This window comes from Balaenoptera physalus (genome assembly GCF_965194825.1).
Source record: "Balaenoptera physalus genome assembly, chromosome: 16".
Taxonomy (NCBI): domain Eukaryota; kingdom Metazoa; phylum Chordata; class Mammalia; order Artiodactyla; family Balaenopteridae; genus Balaenoptera; species Balaenoptera physalus.
The window spans coordinates 63,678,047-63,694,517 of NC_138898.1; the positions used below are offsets into that span (position 1 = coordinate 63,678,047).

Here is a 16,471-nt window from a genome sequence, read left to right on the forward strand (position 1 = left end):
GTTCCTGCAATGACTGTTATATTAGGGCATCCACAAGAGACAAAGCCTGGCTGTTTACCCTGTTTCAGTGGTTACTTCCATTTTGGAGAGCAAACAGGAGGCTGATGGTAAATGCCTAACCTGGAGCCCACCCATCTCCTGTCTCAGGAAATGCAGACAGGAGGCTAGTTGTAAGTGTCCGGCCTGAAGCCCACTTTTCCTGCCCTGTGAAATGTAAGGAGGCCAATTATAAATGCCTAGCCTGGAGTCCATCTATCTCCTGCCTCAGTACCATTTGAATTTTGCTCTGGGGCATATGATGTTTATTCAAAAATAAATTGTTGGGACTTCCCTGGTGGCGCAGTGGTTAAGAATCCGCCTGCCAATGCAGGGGACACGGGTTCGAGCCCTGATCCAGGAAGATCCCACATGCCGCGGAGCAACTAAGCCTGTGTGCCACAACTACTGAGCCTGTGCTCTAGAGCCCATGAGCCACAACTACTGAGCCCACGTGCCACAACTACTGAAGCCCACGCACCTAGAGCCCGTGCTCCACAACAAGAGAAGCCACTGCAATGAGAAGCCCATACACCACAATGAAGAGTAGCCCGCACTCGCCACAACTAGAGAAAGCCCACGTGCAGCAATGAAGACCAAACACAGCCAAAAAAGAAAGAAAGAAAATTAAAAAATAAATTGTTTGTAAGTGAAAGGGCCAAGACGTCTGGATGTAATATTGGCAGCTCGTGAAGGATGAGGACACAGTGCTATCAGGGAAAAGAAAAGTGAAAAGGGGTTTGGATGTTTTGCAGGTGAAAGTGGGGAGGCCCATAGAGGCCATGGATATGAAACACTTGAAAACAGACAGTATATCTTGTCAAGGGCGAAGCCCACCCCTCCCTCTAATATTCCTCATCACAGGGTCAATTGTGATGAGAAAACAGCTGTTTTGAGTTGTTGCCTAATGTCGACTGAAAAAAAATGCGCAAACTAAAAGTTGCCAGTTATGTTTTACGTTTTATTGTGGGGACCTTACTGAGGGCTGTAGCCCAGGACAGATAGCTCTGAGGAACTATTCCAAAGAGGTAAGGGAAGAGCCAGGATATATAGGAGTTTTGCTGAAGGAAACATGTAATCGAATATCAAAAGACTATTGCTAATCACCAAATGCAGACATCTCAAGTTAATGATTTTAGTGCTTTTCTATGTGTGGGAAGATGCAAGAGTCTGGGCTCATTGAAATTATTCCTTTGATATGCATCTTATCTAGGGCCAGTGTTGTAACGGGGAAGAAAAAATCTGACCCCATACTGGAGCTGTTTCTTTTACTTTAACCTTTGTATTCTATTACTTTTGCTACAAGTTAATCTTGAAAGGGATGTTGCCTATAAGCTTAAATTACAATGGCCCATCTCTGGGAACCCTGCTCCCTTGTAATGAGCCTTAAGCTAAAACACCTTTGTTTATCTCACAGGAAAGCTCCTGACCAGGCCCACCTGTGAATGGCTGCAGGAAGAAAGAAATTAACAAGTCCCCTCCGGAACCTGAACAGAACCAGAACTTGACCCTCTCCTTTTTTAGTATAAAAGAAGCCTGAATTCTAACTCAGGGCAGATGGCTTTTGGGGACACTAGTTCACCATCTTCTTGGTCTGCTGGCTTTCCGAATAAAGTCGCTGTTCCTTGCCCCCCAAAACTCATCTCTCGATTTATTGACCTGTCATGTGTGGAGCTGATTTTCTCCATCCTGAATTCCCCTTGGGGGCAGCTACAGTGGCTGATAGCTTGGCAGCGGGCAACATTCTTTGTTTAATGAAATAGCAGGCAACATTTTTTTTGTCCACACCAAGCTTTTTACAGTATGACAACCCTGCTCACACCAGGAGCCCAGCCTTGTAGGATCTGAGTTTAGGATTCCCCTCCCCTACCCCCGCCAACCCCGCCAAGCTCCTGCTTTGCTTTTCCCAGGGTGCTTTGAAAAATAACCACTTAGAGTTGAGCCTGAGAAAAGTGAGTGGCCTCTGCCCCAACCACAGGTCGTAAGTCAGAGGTGCTCCCTGTCTGCCTCCTGACCCCTGTGACCTGGGATGGAAGACTGCTCTCCCGCCAGCTGACTGCAATATCACCTCCCCCGCTGTTTCTGTCAATAATACATTTGTGACTTTACTTCCTTGGTGTGAAAGTATTGAAACTGTCCCTTTAATCAAAACGACCCTGGGGTTTTCACTTCCCTAAAGTGGGAGCTACCTGACGATCCAAGTGGGTGGCTTGTGCCAATTTCAGGCAGTCACAATCTGCATATTCTAAATTCAATACACCAGCTCCATCCCACCCCACCCCCAGACATCATTGCACAATCAAAGATCCAGCAACCCTTCCAGCTGATGTCGGGAGCGCGCAGCTTCAGCTTGCAGAGAGTGGGCGAAGCTGCCTGGTGTCAGAGCAGCCGATTCATGCAACGAGCCCAAAATGAAAGGAATTACACTTTGCGTCACTTCCTACAGTGGGGAAAGTGCTGACTCCCTTTGTTCCACTTTCCCCCAGGGAACTGGCACCTGTGGAGGATCGGGGAGATCAGCCCAGACGTGCGGCTTTTCTCACTTATTGAGGGAGACCCCCAAAAATGTCTATGGCAGTTTTATGGACCCTGAGCCGGAGGGGGTGGGAGGAGGTGGGGAAGAGCATCTTCACGGTTCCCCTCCTCCCCACCTAGCACAGGGGGGCCTCAGCAGGGACACCTGAAGGAGACCACCGCCCGAGGCCTCAGATAAAAAGACCTAGGAATGCAGGTATGCAGAGCAGCGTTGGGGGGCTGGGCCCTCGTCCGCAACTCCCCTCAGAGGCTGCAATTCACTGGCTGTCACCAAACACGCCAGGGAGGGCAGCTGCCTTCCCCCCTCCCCCGGGCAGGGGTCAGGGGCTGCCAGGTAGAGCCTTTGAAAGTACTTGGCCAGGCCTGAAAAAAATCACACTTAGGTTTCTCGAGGACCCTGACTCCTCAGCCCGGGGTCCGCTGAACAAGACCATTCATCATTCTCACTTGGCCCAGGAATGAGGGCATCTGTACCTCGGGTTTGCCCAGCACAGCCCTGTTTCACATCTGTTGCCCGGTATAATCATAAATAGCAGCCCCCTTTCATCCTCCAAAGTTCCAACCTTGATTTGCTACCATAATAAAAGATTTTAAAAGAACACAGAAGGAAACTAACAATCATTTTACTGACAAAGGGCGCACAGCTAATTCTTTCTTGAACAGCCGCTACAGTGAGTAGCCATTTTAGAACCATGAATTCCTTAGAAAAAGGTAGCTATCAACACATGAATGGATAAACAAGATGTGCTATATCCATACAACGGAAGGCCATCTGACCGTCCAAAGGAACGAAGTACCGGTACACGCTACAACATGGATAAACCTCGGAAACATGCTAAGAGAAAAAAAGCCAGATGCAAAAAAAACCACACACTATACGATTCCATTTATATGAAATGTCCAGAATGGGCAACTCCAGAGGCAAAATAGATTAGCGGTTGCTTAGGACTGGTGGGTGGTGAGGTGGGGTAGATGGGTGGGTGATAACTAAAAGTTATGGGGTGTCTTTTGGGGGTTGATGAAAATGTTGTAAGATGGGTTGTAGTGATAGTTGTAAAATTCTGTGAATATGCTAAAACACCACTGAATTGTACGCTTTAAATGTGTGGATGGCATGGTATGTGAATTATATCTCAATAAAGCTATTATCAAAAAACAAAACCGCATAAGTTCTTACCTAGAAGCCCTTTTTCAGTGGCTGTTTACAGAGGAGATTCTACAGTGGAGTCTGAGCGCGTCTCTGCATTTGGAGCCCTGCTTCTCCCAGAACCTTCTCCCGCCACGCCTGCTACTCAGAGGCCCAGCAGCCACTGCGCCGGGGCCTCAGCTTTATATTAACCTGCTTCCAGCCTCCACCTCCTCCAAACAGAGACACACCTGCCCAGCATTCCATTCACATCCGCTGCGAGGTAACAAGTGAGCTCACGTGAGGACTATAAACCATGCCCAAGCATTTATTTGTTCCTGCTTCCAGGGAATGGGCTCCATTCATCACGACCCAAGGAAGAAACCCTTCACCTTGGGTCAGTGAAGGCAAAAGAGTCACTCTAAACGTGGCATTCTCGGGCCAGCCAGGGAGGGAGGCGGCCCCCATGACCCCCCTGTGAAAGGAATGCGGGGGCTTTCAAATGACTGCAGAGGTGGCTTCATCCCCATGGTGAGCCAGGTGTGCTGACACAGATGCTCACACCTGGCGGCAGACGGCAGGAAGGGGACCCAGGTGGCCAGTTCTTGTGGTTTAGTCTTCCTGCTTGGCTATTGTGATCCTGCTTATCAAAGCTGGACACTGCCTGGTCCTAACTGAGACTCTTGGATGCCAAGCCTGTGTCTTGATGGGTTTCCTGGCTCGCCCAGGAGCTTGCCTCTAATACCCCAAGAAAGCCAGCCCCTGGAATGTTCCAGCATGTTCTGGCATGTTCCAGAGCCTTCTCTCTGATCTGGCCATGTCCCAGCACAGACGTTTAGAGCTGGAAGGATCAGCCTGCCTCTTTTTAGAGAAGAGAGGAACTCAGCCCGGGAAGTTGAAATGATATGCCTCGGCCATACAGCAGGTTGCACGTCACAGGCTCAGTCAGGTTCTTGATGGAACTGCTTTCAGTTCTTTTTGCTTCTCAAATTCAACAAGCTCATACTGCATACTAACTCTCACCCAGCATTATACCAGTTCCAAAGACAAGAGTACTGAGGTCCAGCCCTCAAATTCTACTCTTGCTTTTAAAATATTATTTAATTGTATGTTACGTTCTTATTATACTTGTTAATGGTTATGATGACCTCATTTAAAGGTCCAATGCATGCTGCATTCACAATTCACTCCACCCGCATCTTACCAACTGTCACAGTAAATTATACAAACTGGTACTTTTTTTTATTGAGGTGAAACTCATGTTACATAAAATTAACCATTGTAAAGTGGACAATTCAGTGGCATTTAGTACATTTCACGATGTGGTGCAACCACCCCCTCTATCTTGTTCTGGAACATTCTCGTCACTCCCAAAGGAGACCCCATGCCCATTAGGCAGTCACTCCCCATCTCCCCCCACCCCCGGCAACCACCAATCTGCTTTCTGTCTCTATGGAGTTATCTATTCTGGACATTTCATATCAATGGAACCATAGACTACACTGCCTTTATATCTGGCTTCTTTCATTTAGCACCCTGTTGTCAAGGTTCATCCACGTGGTAGCAGGGGTCCATGCTCCATTCCTATTTATGGAAATGGGCATGTTTTACATGTTAACCACATGCTTGGATAGTGAGGGACACCCCAACTCCCAAACACGGGAAATGTTGGCTTCAACCCATGTACTTAGCCCAGGGGTTCTCAATGGGGCCATTTTGTCCCCCGGGAACATTTAGCAATGTCTGGAGAATTTTTGGTTGTGCTGACTGAGGCATGTGCTTGTGGTGTCTGGTGAGTAGGGGCCAAGGACGCTGCTCGACATCCTACAATGCACAGGACAGCCCCCACCCAAGAAAAGATCTGGACCAAGGTGCCAGCAGTGCCGAGGTCGGGGCCCCTCCCTTGGCCTGACTTCAGTTCCTTCTCTCTGGCTGATCTGGCCCCAGGCCGTGTGGAACAGCATTTCTCAAACTCACCTGCCTTTAGGAACCACCTAGGTGCTTTTATATAAAAATGCATATTCCTGGGTCCCCTCCCAGGCCTTCTGAATCCAAATCTCCTGGCAAAAGGCCCAGAAATCTATGTTTAACAAGCCCAAGGTGTATTTTAGGACCAGAAGGCCTCACTATGCTGTGGGTCGCCCGGTAGCCCTGTGTAACTCACACTTATTCTGTGTCTCCGTTATTTTTGTTTTTATTAATTTTTATTTTTTTGGCCATACCACGCAGCACGTGGGATCTTAGTTCCCAGACCAGGGATCAAACCGGCGCCCCCTGCAGTGGAAGCGCTGAGTCTTAACCACTGGACTGCCAGGGAAGTCCTTCTTCATTATTTTATCTGTAAAACGGCAAAGATGTTTTTCTTTTCCATCTGGAAGAGTTCTTGGCAGGATTGGTGAAGACAACATGAGATGAAATTCTTATTTAAATTCCCCAAGAGCAAGGGGACTGTCTCCTTACACGTTACACAGCCAATAAACATTTATTGAAAGAAGGGAGGCACAATTGAGTCTATCGCATCAACGGTAGACCAGGGCCTGCAACCTGGAGCCACGTGACGACTTCCCTGGGCCCCTCCCTCCTTAAAAATATATTCAAAAGTGTATTTTAAGGCTGCGTTGATAGAAAGAGGAATATAATCCAGGTTGGATTCATTATTATATATTCGTTATTATTTTATTCAGGCTTTTCCCTCCTCATTAAAAAAATTAAAAAATCAAGCATTTCCCTGCGTCCCTAAAAATATCATTTGCCCCAGGTGCCCAGTGGGGAAATCAGCCCCGGGCTTTGTTGCAGCCTGGGAGATTCTGATCCAGTTGGTCTGGGGTGTGGCCAGATTGGGGAGTTTTATAAATGCTCCCCCAGCCCAGGCTGAATGCAGGCCAGGCCTGGTCCTGCTGTGGAGGTTTCAATAAGTCTTTCCCAACTGGAGTCACCCCCTACCATGGGGAGTGATTGACAAGGTCGGGGAGGCCAGGGTGCCCGCACCCACGCAGTATTCCAAGCAGCTTACATGTAGGGACTGGCAGAAGAACGATCATTCTCACCCCTTAGTCCCTGAGATCAGCTAGGTGACAGCCCCTTCCCCGCTGGGCTGGCTGGCCTGAAGTCCCTGGAGGCCTCCCAAGCTGAGGGACTGAAGCCGCCTTCAGGAAGCCCTGGAGGGAAACGCAGCTCCAAGTAGCTCTGTCACTTCTCTTTCCCCTGCAAATACCCAGGGACACACACACACACACACATAGCCACTCACAGTGGGTACAGAGACACACATCACAGACACCTAGAACCATCCCTCAGCAAACATCCACAGACACACCCAGACACACACACAAGTCCAGACCCCCGTATACCCTCACAGAGGCTGTGCACCAACACACACACACACACACACACGTATGCTCACACATGAGATCTGGTCATTGATGAAGGCCTGAGCTAATCTAAGACTTTAGGACAGGGACTTCCCTGGGGGTCCATGGTTAAGACTCTGCACTTGCAGTGCAGGGAGCTCGGTTTCGATCCCTGGTCGGGGAACTAAGATCCCACATGCCGCATGGCGTGCCCAAAAACTAAAATAAAAAAAAAAATAAGACTTTAGGACAGAGGGCAGGAAGAAGATAAAGTGAGGAGGAAGATACCTAGTTAGAAAAACAACAAGGTAGGGAAAGGTAAACCAATACAACCACAACTTATGTGTGAATTTTAAAAAGTAAACAAAAGAATATAACAAAACAGAAACAGACTCACAGATGTAGAGAACAAACTAGTGGTTACCAGTGGGGAGAGGGAAGTGGGGAGGGACAAGATAGGGGTAGATCAAGAGGTACCAGCTACTAAGCATAAAATAAATAAGCTACAAGGATATACAGGACAGCACAGGGAATGTAACCAACATTTTATAATAACATTAAATGGAGTATAATCTATTGAATCACTATGTTGTTCACCTGAAACTAACTGTAAATCAACTATATATACTTCAACTAAAAAAAAAAAAAAAAAAAAAAAAACAGGCCCTCAGCGAAACTAAGGAAAGAATCCCTAAATCCCATCATCGCAGGCAGCAGTGATCAGATTCGGCTGATGAAGCCGATGAGTTCAGAGCCTCCACCCGCCACCCCTCCCCCACACGCACCCCCCTATCCCCCCACCCAGCTGCTGGGAACTCCTTGCTGTGCTAAGAGTTTCAAGTTCAAGCATGTGCAGAAAGGGGAGACCTCAACCCACCACTTCCCCATCAGGCTTATGATAAGCTTTTCTTTTTTCTACTACTTTAATTTCAGACATGAACAAGAAATGCAAATTATGGCTTAGAAAACAACCCTAAAGAGCTGTGAGCATTTTTTTTACCATATGCTCCCTTCCCGGTTCTCTCTGCTGGGACAGCCCCCAGCCCCAGAACAAAGCAAAAGAAACAATCCCCACTGAAAGAAAAAGTGATCGTCAAATGTTTCACTTTCCCTTTCTCCACAGTGTCCTTGCTGGGGATGCCCAGATGAGCTCAGGTTGGAGAGGGGATTACCGGCAGACTCCTGGGAAAACCCTGTGGCCCGCTGGGCAGATGGAACAATTTCTACTGACCACACCCACCTGGAATCCACCCACTTACTTGAAGTCAGCCTTGCCCTTCCTGCTTATCAACAGGAAATCCGGGGACAAGAGCTAGAGTAAAGGATTAGGTTTCACTCTTCCAAAGAAAATGGAAGGCATCCAGGGATTGCCCCCCAGAGAGGGAGACAGAGCAAATGAAATCACATAAAGACACAGAACAGAAATGAACTTTCCTAACACAGTTTTCAGACTCATCAGGTAGTGAAACCTAAAGGCCACCCCCTAAGCAGGTGAAAACATCAGAATGACTTGATAATTTGAGAGGATGAGGTGCCCCTCCCCCAAAATACAATCACTACAAAAGTATCTGGCTACCCTGCGTGCACACTCCCCCTGTAGCTGATACACTGAGCTTGCAGCATTCATTTTGCCACAGTCCCCACCACTCCCTATCATCACACACTAGTCCTGCTTCACTCACAAATGTCACCTGCTGAGCCTTTAGGCAGCTGATTTTGTCATTTCACCTTGTTGAGGCTCCTGAAAGATCCTCTGATCCAGCCTAGAAAACTGAGGCCCAGGGGCTGGAGAGGAGAAGGGGTCACACTTGAAGTGGGGTCACACGACTACAGAGGAGGCAGATTTCGGGTGGGGACCAGGTTGCTTGACTCCTGTCCGGTTGACTTCCTATGACCCCAGGCTTCTCCCCATGTGAATTGTTCAGAATTTATTATCGTGCCTGACACCAAAAGTGACTCTCTGACCTTGCTGTCAGTCTACTCCCAAACAGGTGTGCATTAAAACACGGGGCAAAAACAAAAAATAAAAAATAAAAAAATGAGGGGCATAGGGTCTGAGACATAAAGGCTGGAGCCGTTGGGGGCCAGGACGCTTATTAATTTGAACGCTATTGTATTCTCTTTCCCAATTCCGCTTCACTAATTCAGCAAAACCAAGTCCAGGAAAAGTATAGTAAAACCTCAACAGCAATGCTCTAGGAATGCAAACGACCTGGGGATTTTTCACTTTCTGGCTAACAAGGGTGATCTGGAGGTCCCTTTTTTTGGTTTTAACCTTTAGAATCACAGGGTGTTTCTTGAGTGAATGGATGAAGGAATAGATGGAGCTCATGAGGGCCTCAGGAGGTGATACTTTCAATGTCCCATTTTTTCAGAAGAGAAAGCCCAGAGAGGCACAGTGACTTGCTCACAGTCACACAGCAAGTTAGAGGTGGAGCCGGTACCCTGTTCTCTTCAGAACTTCCAGGCCTGTTGCAGGAAACCCTCAGCCCACTTTCTCCCCCTGGTTAAGGAGAGCTGAGGGGTCACACTGAGCCTGTCTTTGCTGTCGATGACTTTGAAGGGCCGAGAGCTGTACCATCTGGTCTGGGAATGAAGGCGGCTATGGATTAGGACACGCAGGAGGGTTGCCCTTTGAAGCTGCCTTACTCGATATAAGCTTTCATTCATTCATTCATGTCTTCATTTGAAATATTCACCGAGCACCGGGCACATGCCAACTCCTGTGCTGGGCACTGTGGCCCCAGCAGGGTCTCTGCCTGACTGAGTCCTGCCTTCACAGAACTCACAGCCACAGCTGTCTGTCAGACAACCCAGGGAAAACAATTCTGTTTCACTGAGGAGTCAAATGAGATTTTAATAAATGGGCTTCAAATGTTTACTCATCTCTTGAAAAGGTGAATTTGCAAGGTCTTCTTTTACTTGACAGCTGGATCAGAAGAGGTACCGGGGTCTGAATTCCCTGAAGCTGAGCTCCGCCTGCTCCACGGGGACCCCTCCACCCTCCTCTCTGCCTGAGCAGCTTCCCCAGGCCCTGCTGCAACCCAGGCTTCTGCCCCAGGTCTGTTCGCTGAACCACATCATGTCCCCTCACCGCTGAAATCCACTAGCGGCTTCCCACGCAATCTTTCCCAGTTTCATTGACATGTAAGCGACGAATTGCAAACTGCACATATTTAAGAAGTACGGTATGATCAGTTTTAACATATGTGTCCAACCAACAAACCACAGCCACTAATCAAGATAGTGAATGAATCCATCACCCCCAAAAGTTTCCTCGCCCCCTTGCTCATCCCTCCCTCAACCAGGCAAACACTGATTAGTTCGTGGTTTCTAGAATTTCATATAAATGGAATCATACACCACGCACCCCTTGTTTTGTCTTGCTTCTTACACTCAGCGTATTTGTTTTGAGACTCGTCCATGTTGTCGCATGCATCAATAGTTGGTTCCTTTGTATTGTTGAGTAGCCCACTGTCTTTCCCATTGTGATCTGAATAAAACCCGGGCCTCTGACTGGCGTTGCACAAGCCTGCACCGTCTGCCCTCTGCTCCCCTCACAGCCTCAGCTTCTCCTCATTTCTCCACTCACTATGTGCTGACCGTCCTCTATTTTTCTTCATCCCTTAACACACCCAGCTCTGCCTGCCGCAGGGCCTTTGCACTCACTGTCCCCACTTCCTGGAATACTCTGTGTGTGTGTGGCTCCAGCTTGTCGTTCAGGTCTGAACTCAAATACCACCTCCTCCGTGAAGCCTGCCGTGACTACTCTACCTCACCTCCCATCTCTGTGACTGTCCCGTTACCTTGTTTTACATACTTCACAGAACTTATCACCACCTGAAATCCACAAGAGCAGGGTGAATGAATGAATGAAACTATAAACAACCCATTTCTGTCATGATGTTTACGTGTAGGTTAAAAACTCCAGTACGATCCCAATAAGACAAAGACGAAATTATCCATCAACTACAGAGTCTGAAGAAACCTCAGAACGTCTAGTTAGATGTCCAGACTTGAGCCAAGTAGTGCATTTAATTCCCACTTCGGGAAGCAGTAAATAAAGAGCAGTAACCAGAACCCTCCCCAGACTCAAACCCAGTTCTAGGGCCTTATTCACTCCTACTGCTGCCATCTTATACTCCAAAGGCCTGGCTTCATCCCACTGAGGTGATCCCAGAAATTAGACCCTTGTGCCCCCAGGATCCATTTCCTGGGACCCCCCCCCCCCGCCACCTCCACATTCTCCCTCAGTTGTAGGTTTGATGTTGCCCAGCTCATGGCCCACACAAGGGTCAGTCAACCTGGAACATGGGTTCTATTTATCATGTCATTTTATGGAAGTGGAAAGTGAGGCCTAGAGAGGTTAAGAATCTCACCCATAGTCACACAGTGAATAAATGGCTGAGGCAGGACATAAGACCAGGTGTGTGACTTTAGGGTCTGAACCGCTGACCCCAGCCTCCCAAATAAGAGAAGAGCTATTGTTTAGAGTGGACCTAGAGTTCAAGAGGGATCTTGTAAGGCCATTGGCAAATCACCCACTGCAGAGTAGTCTAAAGGAACAGAGGACCCCACAGCCTTACTCTCCAAGCAGCTGACCTGGGGGGACAGCATTTCTCTGTTCTCTGCTAACAAATAGCAGTAATAATAATAATAATTGGAGATAACATCTTCAATGCTTGCGAGATGCCTTACAAACACGCTCTCAGAACGGAACTCATTCGTATGTAGGGGACTTACTGTACCCTGTTTTCCTGCACTTTTCCCTCCTGGTTTGTAACAGGTTGGAAATGTTAGGTTTTCTTATTTGATGTCTCTCTCTCCCCTTCTACCATCAATTCCATGAGGGAGAGGATAGTGTTTCCCACTTTACTGCTGTATCCCAAGCTGGGCATACAGGTAAACAAAGGACAAACAGTTGAACACCTTAGAGGGCCCACTCGGAGGGGCCGAGATGTACCATCCACCCCTCCTCATTTTTCAGGCTCAGTGGGAGCCCCAGAGGATTGAATGGGGTTCAGATCAGCTGAGGAGTCTGGGCAGGACGGCCCAGGGAGCAGGTCTTCCTGCTCCAAATCCAGCTCTGTTGCCACCAGGCTGCTCCAAACAGCTCTCACTGCAGAAGAGGGCAGAATTCTCCAGGGCAGGGCAGTTCCAAATTGTAGCCTGTGCCAGATGTGGCTTTACAATAGGACACATTTCTTTAAGAAGCCATCGGGCAGCTCCTCAAAGAGTTAAACTGAATTACCATGTGACCCAGCAATTCCACTTGTACGTATATACCCAAGAGAACTGTAAACATACTCTCACATAATAACCGGTAAACAAATGTTCACAGCAGCCTTATTCACAATCACCAAAAGGTGGAAATGACTCAGATGGGCCATCCATAGGTAAAGGGATAAACAAAATGTGGCATATCCATACAATGGAATATTATTCAGCCACTGAAAGGAATGAAGCCCTGACACATGCTGCACTGTGGATGAACTTCAAAAACATGATGCTCAGTGAAACAAGCCCGACACAAAATGTCACATATTATGATTACGTGTATATGAAATGTCCAGAAGAGATAAATCCAAAGAAACAGAAGCAAATTGGTGGCTGCCAGGTGCTGGGGGAGGAGGAATGACTAGTGACTGCTTAAGGGGTATGGAGTTTTATGTTGGACTGATGGAAATGTTTTGGAACTCGATACAAGTGATGGTTGCACAACACTGTGAATCCACCAGATGTCACTGAATCATACACTTTAATGTTACATGATGGAGATTGAGATTGACATACAGACTACTATATATAAAATAGATAATCAACAAGGACCTACTGTATAGCATAGGGAACTCTACTCAATATTCTGTAATAACCTATATAGGAAAAGAATCTGAAAAAAAAATAGATGTATGTGTATGTATAACTGAATCACTTTCCTATACAAGTGAAACTAACACAACATTGTAAATCAACTATACTCCAATATAAAATAAAATTTAAAAAAAAATAATGTTACATGAATTTTAGCTTAAAACAAAAAATAAAGAAGCCACCAGAAATGTTGGCAGGGTAGTTCTAGGCCCAGTGATCACTTTTCCCGGGCAGGGCTGTGTCTGGTATCCAAGCTATACAAATGCCTTGAATACAGCAGGAGTCAATCAGTGATACATGAAAACCACAGATGTGCCAGACCAGAGGTTCCCAGATGTTGCCCTTGGCACTCACTTTGCACTGTGACCCCCCTGTAACAGAGCAATCTTCCCAGGACATACCCCTCATGTCCTCCGCCTGCCTCTTGTATATAGAAAAACTTTAGCCAAGGAATAAATTTAATCAGAGAAGCGAGAAAATACAGAAGCAAAGGAAAATAATCAAACAAGACAAAATATTGGGTTGGCCAAGAAGTTCGTTTGGATTTTTCCATGACATCTTATGGAAAAACCCAAACGAACTTTTTGGCCAACCCAATAATAATAGTTTAGCCATTAAATGAAGTCAAGGACCTTTAGTTTCTCCTCAAGGGCTATCAATAATATTCCGAGCCATATCCTTTGAGCTGTTTTGCAGATGCTAAAACCCCCACCAGGTGGAAGAAGTTAACTACATGATGACCAGACTGCAGCCATGACCTAAGCTGCTCCATCTTACACAATTCTGAGAACTGGCCTCATAACAAACCGACCCTGGAATTAAAGATGAACTGTACCTAAAACAACCATGATGACGCTGATCAGGCCACCGCACGACTAATTTCAAGGGGATTGTTGGAGCTGCCTGTGCTGTTCTGCACGTAGCCCCCTCCCCCAACCCCGAAACACCCTTTTAAAAGCTCTTGCCCCCGATTGACAGTGGGGAGTTGGTTCTTTGGGTCATGAGTCCACCTTCTCCCCAGGATTGCCAGATTCCTCAATAAAGCTATCTTTACTTTTACCCAACACTTGTCTCTCAGTATTGGATTCTTGAGCAACGAGCAGCCAAAGCTGAGCCCGGTAACCCCCCCAACACATATACAACTATATAAACACAGGGTTCACAAACAGTACTGCGCTCTCTGATGACACTGATGTTGGACACACGAGCTACATTGATTTTGCCCATTTGGGAAACCAGGTACAACATCACTGAGACACTGCAGTACTAAGAACAGTATAGGTACTTACATGTATGGCACATCCAAAGAGATATTATCTGAATAATAAAGAAATGAGCTACCCAGCCATGAGAAGACATGGAGAACCTTAAATGCATATTGCTAAGTGAAAGAAGCCAATCTGAAAAGGCTATGATTCCTGTATATATGTTTCCAACTCTGCATGATTCCAACTGTATGACATTCTGGGAAAGGCAAAACTATGGAGCCAGTCAGATCAGTGGCTAGGGGCTAGTGGGGAGGGAGGGATGAATAGGCAACACATAGATTTTTAGGGCAGTGAAATTATTCTGTACGATGCTATGATGGTGGATACATGTCATTATACATTTGTCCAAACACACAGAATGAGGCGGTCCAGTGGTTAGGACTCAGGGCTTTCACTGCTGTGGCCCCGGGTTCAATCCCTGATCGTGGAACTAAGATCCCAAAAGCTGAGAGGCATGGCCAAAAAAATAAATAAAAATAAAGAAACACACACACAGAGAAATGTACAACACCAGGAGTAAACCCTAACGCCAACTATGGACTTTGGATGGTGATCATAAGTCAGTGCAGGTTCATCAATTGTAACAAATGTAGGGGATGCCGGTGATGGGGAGGCTGTGCATGCGTGGGGACAGGGGATGTATGACAACTCTCTGTACCTTCCGCTCAATTTTGCTATGAACCTAAAACTGCTCTAAAAAATAATTTAAAAGGGGAAAAAAAAGGTATTTCAATGTGTGAACATTTTCCTAATACTGCAGAGAACAGTCACAAAACAGTTAAATGCACTAGACTGTATACTTGGCCATGAACTTTTTTCTTCCTTCTTTTTTTAAATCTTTCCAAGCCTCAGATTCTTGTTTCTTTAAAATTCTTAAGACAAAAAAAACCAAAAAACAAAAAACCTCCGGGTTTCTCTCTTTCATCGCCCTTGCTGGATCTACTTTCAATTCACTGGTGTGCCCATGAAAAACAGACGACTCATTATAAACATCTGAGTCATAAATGCAGGAGATAACTTTAATAGGATCCAAAATGCAAATCAGAATTTTGTTAAGTAAAATTCCAACGTCTACACTTACTCCTAAACAGAGATCTTTGAGCTCAAAAATTCAGAGAAGGATTTTAATATCCCAAACACGAGAGGTTTGTCACTGGGGAGAAAACCGAGGCCAAATGGTGTGTGAGTATATGAAGCCACATTTATGAATAGTTCAGGGCCCAATAGAAGTGTTCTCGGTAGCAACTGGGAAGCCAGTTGTCCCAGAGAAAACATTTTCATGGGTAATGTTGTGGTCAGCCAGGAATCAGTCATGTGCTCAAAGTTGGCTTAAACAGATGCAAAAACTGAATTCTTTTTGATAACAAGACACAAACCAACACTTGTATGTGTACAAGGTCTAGATGGACTAACGGTATATAAGATGTACAGCCATTTCGGGTTTGAAATTGGTAAATATTCTTCTTTGAGGTCCAAGTAGATATAAAATAAAGCTCTCGCATTCACTGAATGTGATTCAGTGTTTGCAACAAACTCCAAAGTCCCCAATAAACAGGGGAAGAACAAAAGAGCCTTTTAATTTGTAAAAATATATGAATAAGCCCGTATTTCAAAGAATAAAATAGAATGTCTGACGAACACTTCATGCTCCAGGCATCTGATGTTATTTTTAAAGTTTCCCAGAATACACATATATGTTACGGTCCTCGAAATAGGGCTCTTGTTTTGAAGACTCTGCATATGTAATTGATAACAGCTTGAGACCATTTATATGCCACCATCTGAGCAAAACTGCTAAATATGCATGGCCTTCAATTTTGTCAAATGCAAGAAAAACACATGCTCAGGATCGGCTGAGTGGCAATTTTTTAAGACCAGAAGTTAGGGTTTAAATGACAAAGTCGCACCAAGGTGGCATGATTTTCCGGCACCTTCCAAAATGAAGCTTTATCACCAGGTAGGAAAAGAGGATGACATTCATATTCCCGGCGAGTTACAATGCCCTCCTTCTAGCATCTCACATCTACCCCGATCAATTAACAAAGCATGTTTTGTTCGGAGCATGAATGAGGACGGCTTTCTTCTGTGCATTTTATTAAAACTTGAAAGCTATGGCTTGCTGCCACTGATGACGCCTATTGGGTTCCAACAGCCTAATGTTCAAATCTGACTCACTAGCTATCCACCCAACTCAACATCGGTCATCTTGACATCGGGGGATATTCAGCAAGTCTGTAGTTTTTATCATGAAGGATTTTCTACTGTGATGGAACAAATAAAGGGTT

The 16,471-nt window shown here is 46.1% G+C and overlaps 1 protein-coding gene and 1 long non-coding RNA gene across 4 annotated transcripts in view; one reads left to right on the forward strand and one right to left on the reverse strand.

The window, feature by feature from the left end:
• Positions 1-16,391, reverse strand: part of LOC309645071 (uncharacterized protein) — a 189,157-nt gene extending 172,766 nt beyond the window's left edge. For all 3 annotated transcript variants that reach the window (XM_082429604.1, XM_082429603.1, XM_082429605.1), the window contains exon 1: positions 3,749-16,391. The gene's annotated coding sequence lies outside the window, so the exon portion shown is untranslated. The remainder of the gene's footprint in view (positions 1-3,748) is intronic.
• LOC309645113 overlaps positions 1-16,471 on the forward strand; it is a 252,052-nt gene that overhangs the window by 129,585 nt on the left and 105,996 nt on the right. The window lies entirely within an intron of this gene.